This window comes from Phalacrocorax carbo, chromosome 19 (genome assembly GCF_963921805.1).
Source record: "Phalacrocorax carbo chromosome 19, bPhaCar2.1, whole genome shotgun sequence".
NCBI lineage: Eukaryota > Metazoa > Chordata > Aves > Suliformes > Phalacrocoracidae > Phalacrocorax > Phalacrocorax carbo.
The window spans coordinates 4,494,269-4,501,217 of record NC_087531.1 but is presented as its reverse complement, the minus strand read 5'-3'; the positions used below and the strand labels follow the sequence as shown (position 1 = coordinate 4,501,217).

The 6,949-nt window shown below is 42.6% G+C and overlaps 1 long non-coding RNA gene across 1 annotated transcript; it reads left to right on the top strand.

Annotated features, from left to right (window-relative positions):
- The first annotated feature begins 4,066 nt into the window (after positions 1–4,066).
- LOC135316271 (uncharacterized) lies at positions 4,067–6,579 on the top strand. The gene is made up of 2 exons (XR_010375690.1): positions 4,067–4,606; positions 5,446–6,579. It is a non-coding gene; the product is annotated as an uncharacterized LOC135316271 (long non-coding RNA).
- Positions 6,580–6,949: the final 370 nt, after the last annotated feature.

Here is a 6,949-nt window from a genome sequence, read left to right as displayed (position 1 = left end):
TTACACAACACAGCATGAAAATCTTCTTTTGTTAATGGTAAATGGATAAAGACAGGATCTCGTCCTGTTATTAGTTGACATTTCAAACGACCTTGTGAAACAAGACTGGCAATCGCCTCTTGGGCAGTGGTTAACATCTTGGCAAAAGAATGTGGTAGATACAGCCATTCTAAAATGTGCAAAGCATCTTCTTCCTTCTGCGCTTTTTTGTCCCATTGGCCTAGAAGAACATACAGTTGAAAAGAATGATAAATGACAATGGAACTGACAACTGGAGGGAAATTCGCTGAGAAAATGTGGAATTAACTGTTTTAAGTGCTGACTGAGCACCTTCTGTCAATTGTCTAGGAGAAGTTAGCTCAGGATTCCCTCTCAGTAAAGAAAACAGAGGTGACAGTTTCTGTGTTGTTATACCTAACAGAGGTCGAAGCCAGTTAATTGTTCCCAACAGCTTTTGTAAATCTTTCAAAGTACTCACTGTGGTAGCAAGTCGGACCGACTGTGGATATACAGATGAATCAAGAAGTTTCCAACCAAGCTATTTCCATGGAGGAAGTGATTGCACCTTTTCTGTCGCAATTTGGAGGCTGTATTGCTGAAGCTCAGTTACTACACCTTCAAAAACTCGGGAAAGAAGTGATTCAGTTTCAACAGCTAATAAAATATCATCCGTATACTGATATAACACAATGTTATTATACAGTCTGCGAATATTCGACAAGGCTTCACTGACCACCACTTGACATATGGTTGGGCTGTTTTTCATCCCTTGCGGTAGAACTACCCAATGAAACCGCTGCAGAGGTTGATCATTATTAATTACAAGACCGAAAAGGCAAACTGAACACAATCATCAGGATGTAAATGAATAGTAAAAAAGCAATCTTTCAAATCAATAACCCTCAAATCCCAATTATCTGGAATCATAGTTGGATTTGATGTTCCTGGTTGTAGAGACCCCATAGGTCCCATCACTGCATTAATAACTCTGAGGTCTTGCAACAATCTCCATTTACCAGACTTTTTAGGAATAACAAATATAGGGGTATTCCAAGAGCTTGTGGAAGGGACAATATGACCTAATTTCAATTGCTCTTGCACTAATTCATGAGCCCCTTCTAGCCGCTCACCTTTCAAAGGCCACTGGTCTACCCATACTGGCTTGTCTGTCAGCCAAGCCAGCTTGAGTCGCGGCTGAATGTCAGTGGCTTGCATTAAAAAAGTGTCATTATTGCTATGTTCCATTGTTGCAAGAGATCACAACCCCACAGAGTACATGGCACAGTCAAAACATAAGGTTTTAAAACCACTTGTTTGTTTTCAGGACCTTCTACTATCAAGGAATGCATACTTTGCCAAGGTACTTGTGTTCCTCCAATTCCAGTAACAGCAGCAACCGCCTGTACTAATGGCCATTCCTGCAGCCAATCTGACCGCTGAATTATAGAAACATCCGCTCCAGTGTCCACTAGACCCGTGAACACCCGACTGTTTATTCTAGAAGTCAACAGTGGTTGTCTCATGGTAATTTCAGTGTCCAAAAAATGCAAGGCAAACCTGTGCTTCCAAAACCAGTGGATGCCCTTTTGCCAGCATGGGTGGGGTTGCCAGCTTGTATCTGTGTGTTGAGCAGTAGGAGCAACTGTGCAATTCGCTCCCCTGCAGGTATAGTGCAAGGTGGTGTAGGTGTCCAGACCATGATTTTTCTCTCTCCTATATAGTCAGAATCTATGACCCTGGGAAAAACAAATAGGCCTACTCTGGAAGTAGAGGAAAGACCAAGCAAAGGCACATAAACCCTGAGGTAAAGGACCATACACTCCTGTTACCAATAAATGTACAGATTGATCTCAAATTAATGTGGATTGACTGGTGGCCAGGTCCAACCCAGTGCTGCCTGCTGTGGCTGGTTTGAGAGACCGGACTGTTGTAGGTTGCCGGTGCTTGTCTCGTTTACATGAGCAGGCCGTGTCAAGGACTGTGCCAGTGGAAGCTTGTGGAATAAGTGAATGTGGCCTCCCATGACAGCACTGGAGATCTCATTGCCCTTGTTGGACGCAAGCTGTGGGATAGATAAACAACCCATAAAAACATAGAACTGAGGCCTTGATATGTGGGACAGAAGGTCAGGGGCACAGCTGGAGCACCGAAGCAGGAGAGTGCGCTTATCTATGTTTATACCATATATGGAGCTAGTGTGAGAACACATTCAGAGGCGGAGAGAAGGGAAAAATACTAGCTCAGGAAGCAGACTATATTAAGGCCGATCTCTTGCTAATAAATGGCTTCGGCTTCACTTGTGCATGAATACGGAGTCCGTGTCATGAATCGCCACACAGAATATTATCAGATACAGCTTTAAAGTAAGTGTGGTATAACCTGTAAAATCCGGATGAGATTTTTTGCAATTAGCTGGTTTTGCTCTTTTCTTTGATTTATAACCAGGTAAATTGCCTTTTAATGTGGCTTCATCTTGATGCATACTTACTGCTAATGGTTCCTAAAGGGTTTTTGCAGAGAGTAAAAGTCTAAAAGTATTGACATATTTATTCAGAAGTAGGAGATAACAATTACTCATATAGTTCTGGCAGCAAACATAATTATTGCAGCTAATCTCAGGCAATAACTTTTTCCATTCTGTGGTTGTTAGAGGACAAAAGGCAATACTTTATTCAGTCTTTAAGACAGTTATGCCTCAGTAGCCTCACATCAAGAGTCCGCTGTTTCAATTATAGGTGAGCTCAGAAATGTGCTTTGTGAAATTAGTGACAATCTCTGCTCATGATGAGTAGGAGTGAGCAGGGGAGGGTGCATCAAAGACTGCCAGGAAACATCCAAGAGTCACACCTTCACATTTGTGTGTGCAGAGCATATGCTGCATTACCCTGGAACAGCCTCCTCCAGCTAGCATGTACAGCTAGCAACACAGGCTGCCATGGGGGGAGAATGGCAGGATGGCTTTGCCTCCTACCCCTCCCTTGGAAGGGTTACACCCCCTGAAAGAAAGGACACAGGGACAGCTCTTCGAGCTCTAGCACTGAATTATCCCCAACCTTAAGCAGAGAACAGACAACTAGGTGAAATATTCCTGACCCTGTCTCATCTCTGTGCTACTGTAACTACTGTGTGCATTTGACCAACCATTACAGGAGATAACCAGAGAAAGGAAATCAATTTCATGGAAGCAAATAAGGTTACTTTCTCTTCTACTTGGAGTTGATGTTTTCCATATTTATGGAATAGACACAGGTGATGAATGATCCATATCTTCAAATCCTCCACAATGACTGAAGTGGGCTCAATGCTATGCTGTGATTGGTACAGAAAGAAGTCATATTTTTAAGAAGAAATGATTGAAGCATCTGTGGTCTGCAGTGGCTTCTGATAGGTGCGTGCCTGCACTGTACAGTGGTCCACAAGCAAGTGCCAATCAAGCTAGCTTCAAATAGCTGAATTACTGCAGTGCTTATAAGCCTGGGCACAGTGCTAAAAGCCTGTACTGTTTCCAGACAGAGCCCGTTCTGTATGGTGCTGCTCTTGTGCAGGTACAACAACCCATTCAGGGATCTCAGCACAACAGGACATCAAAGTCTCTTAAGGAGTGCTGTATAGCAGAGATCCACTAGAAGTGTATTTAAACTCACTTGCTGTGGTGGTGGTGGTGAACTAGAAGTTTCATGTTCTTGCTTCTTTTCCTTGTATTTTTAATTTATGGCGCTCAGTGTCCTGAGATATAAATAGCTGCTGGAAGAAATTCAGTGTAAATATGTCAATAACAAACATATATTTATCAGTACAGAAATTCTTAGCTTTAGCAATTTAAGCTACACAGTATTTTTTTCAAATATTTTTTTTCATGCTGATTTTGTTGTTTTTTCCTCTTTGTAGGAACGCGCATACAAGCCAATTAGCTGTGTGGATCAAATGGCCATTCACTTCTGTCATGGTTTTAGCTGGGATAGAGTTAGTTTTCTCCACTGCAGCTGGCATAGTGCTGTGCTTTGGACATAGTATGAAAACAATGTTGATAACACACAGATGTTTTCGTTGTTGCTGGGTGGTGCTTGTACTAGTCAAGGACTTTTCTAGCTTCCCATGCTCTGCCGGGTGCACAAGAAGCTGGGAGGGGAGGGGGCACAGCTAAGAGAGCGGATTCAAACGGGCCAAAGGGATATTCCATATCATGGAACGTCATGCCCAGTATGTTAACTGGGAGGAGCTGGCCAGGGGAGGGAGGCAGCAATCGCGGCTTGGGGACGGGCAGCGTCAGTCGGCGGGTGGTGAGCGGTTGTATCATTTGTGTTTCTGGGGTTTTTTTCCCCTTTATTTTCCTTTTCCTTTTTATTATATTATTAATATTCTTATTATCATTATTATTATTATTATATTGTAATTATTAAACTGTGCTTATCTCAACCCACAAGTTCTTTTGCTCTTCCGATTCTCTTCCCCATCCCACAGGGGTGGGGAGAGTGAACGAGCAGCTGCGTGGTGTTTAGTTGCTGACTAAGGTTGAACCATGACAACTTCTCTTTGAATGGAAACACGATACTCAAAGATTCAGATGAAGGTAGACGGCAGAGTATCAGATTAAACACTGCAGCAGGTAGGTTTATTATCTGAAACCACAATCATTTTCAGCTAAACACTGGTACCACTACCTCAACATGAGGGGAGTGATCATACTTCATCACCATAGAATTGAACAGCTCCTATTTTAGCTTGCATCCTTGGGAAACAAAACCAGAAAAATACCCCATCAGACAGATGTTTGCCACAGTGTAGAAAACAGTGCATGCTTTTCGAGCCAGGTGTACGCTAACACTGACATTTCCAGAGCTATTTAGTGTCTTTTAAATAGCTTCCACTACAAATAGTTGGACGTATATGTCTAAAGTTCTTAGCCTGCTTTGAAAGTTTCAGCCATAACGTAAAGTCTTAAAGTAGAAATGTTTGCAGGCTGGGTGAGTATTCAGGAAACTATCATATACTTGACCCATTCTTACACTCTTACCAGGACATCTTCTCCTGAATAATGTGAGATATAAGATATTGAGCTAGTTGGACCTTTGATCTGAGCTAGTATCACCATTCTTAGGTTTTCAATCAAAGATACCTTAATCAGAGGCTGAAAAGCTCTGTTGTTAGTAAACAGTTCTAGGTTTGAATTTTCATCAGGGAAGATGTACCCCATAGTGATTTTCCTCATATTTCTGTTGTTTGTGAGAGAAGTTGTGTCACAAAGAGTATTCTTTCGAGGTGGTAACTGTCAGGCACAATGATACCACTGCATAAGTTCCTGAGAATAATTGTTACTTGCAGATTCTGAGGATCAGTGCCTCTTTTATTTTACACTTAACAAAGTATGCAGGATAATTTAAAGTAGGACAAAGTGCTAAATGCAATCTTCAGTGACATGAAAGCGTGGATTTTTGTTGTTGGCAGTGCTTTTCATAGATTTCAAACCAGCTAGTTTGAAGCAGCTTGATGCCAGCATGACTACACACTCAAGGCTGTGATTGGAATGTAGACATCCATCTAGTCTATTCATTTTTATCCATATAAACAAGAACAAACCACATTAGAACTCTGTCATGGTTCAGCCTCAGTCAGCAACTAAGCACCACACAGCCGCTCGCTCACTCCCCCCATGCCAGTGGGATGGGGGAGAGAATCGGAAGGGCCAAAGTAAGAAAAATCATAGGTTGAGATAAGGACAGTTTATTAATTAAAATTAAAATGTAATAGTAATTATAAAAACAATACTATAATGAAAAGGAAAATAATGAGAGAGAGAGAGAGAGGCGAAACCTCGGGAGGAGGGAAAAAACGAAACAAGTGATGCAACTGCTCACCACCCACCAACCAACGCCTCCGGTCCCTGAGCCGCGATTGCTGCTTCCCCCAGCCAGCTCCTCCCAGTTACTATACTGGGTATGATGTCATATGATATGGAATATCCCTTTGGTCAGTTTGGATCCGCTCTCTTAGCTGTGCCCCCTCCCCTCCCAGCTTCTTGTGCACCTGGCAGAGCATGGGAAGCTGGAAAAGTCCTTGACTAGTACAAGCACTACCTAGCAATAACTAAAATATCTGTGTGTTAACATTATTATTTTCATACTAAGTCCAAAGCACAGCACTATGCCAGCTACAGTGAAGAAAATTAACTCTATCCCAGCTAAAACCATGACAAACCCTTAAGTACCTTGAAAACATTCTTCATGGTTGGACATAATTACAGCCATTTTTGGAGAGTAGAAAGGGCCACAGCTGAAGGGATACCCAGAAAAAAAAGCTACTCAGATCAGAAGTGGATTTCAGAAGTTTGATTTGAGTAGATATCAGATTTTTTATTTCAGTCCAGCCAGAATTACTGCAGTTTCATTCTAATAATAACATTGTCTCCTTTTGTAACATTGAATAAACAATCACCCTGCAAACTGTGGATTGGTTACTGTGTTGTTGTGCTGGTTTTGACTGGGATAGTTAATTGTCTTCATAGTAGCTAGTATGGGGCTATGCTTTGGATTTATGCTGAAAACAGTGTTGATAATAAACACATGCTTTACTTAGGATGAACAGTGCTTACACAGCGTTAAGGCCTTTTCTGCTTCTCACACCACCCCAATAGCGAGTAGGCTGGGGGTGTATCGTGGTTTAGCTGGCAGCTCAGCCCCACACAGTCACTCACTCACTCCCCCACCGGTAGATGGGGGAGACAATCAGAAGGGTCACGCTCGTGGGTTGGGATAAGAACAGTTTAATAATTAAAATTAAAAGAAACAACAACAGAAATGCAATGTAAAGGAGAAAAACGAGAGGCGCAAAACCCCGGGGTGGGAGAAGGGAGGGGGGAGGGGAACGAACCGCCGAAACAAACCGCACGCCACCCATCCGCTCACCGCCCGCCAACCCGACGCCGCACCACCCCCGAGCTGCAACCTGCTCC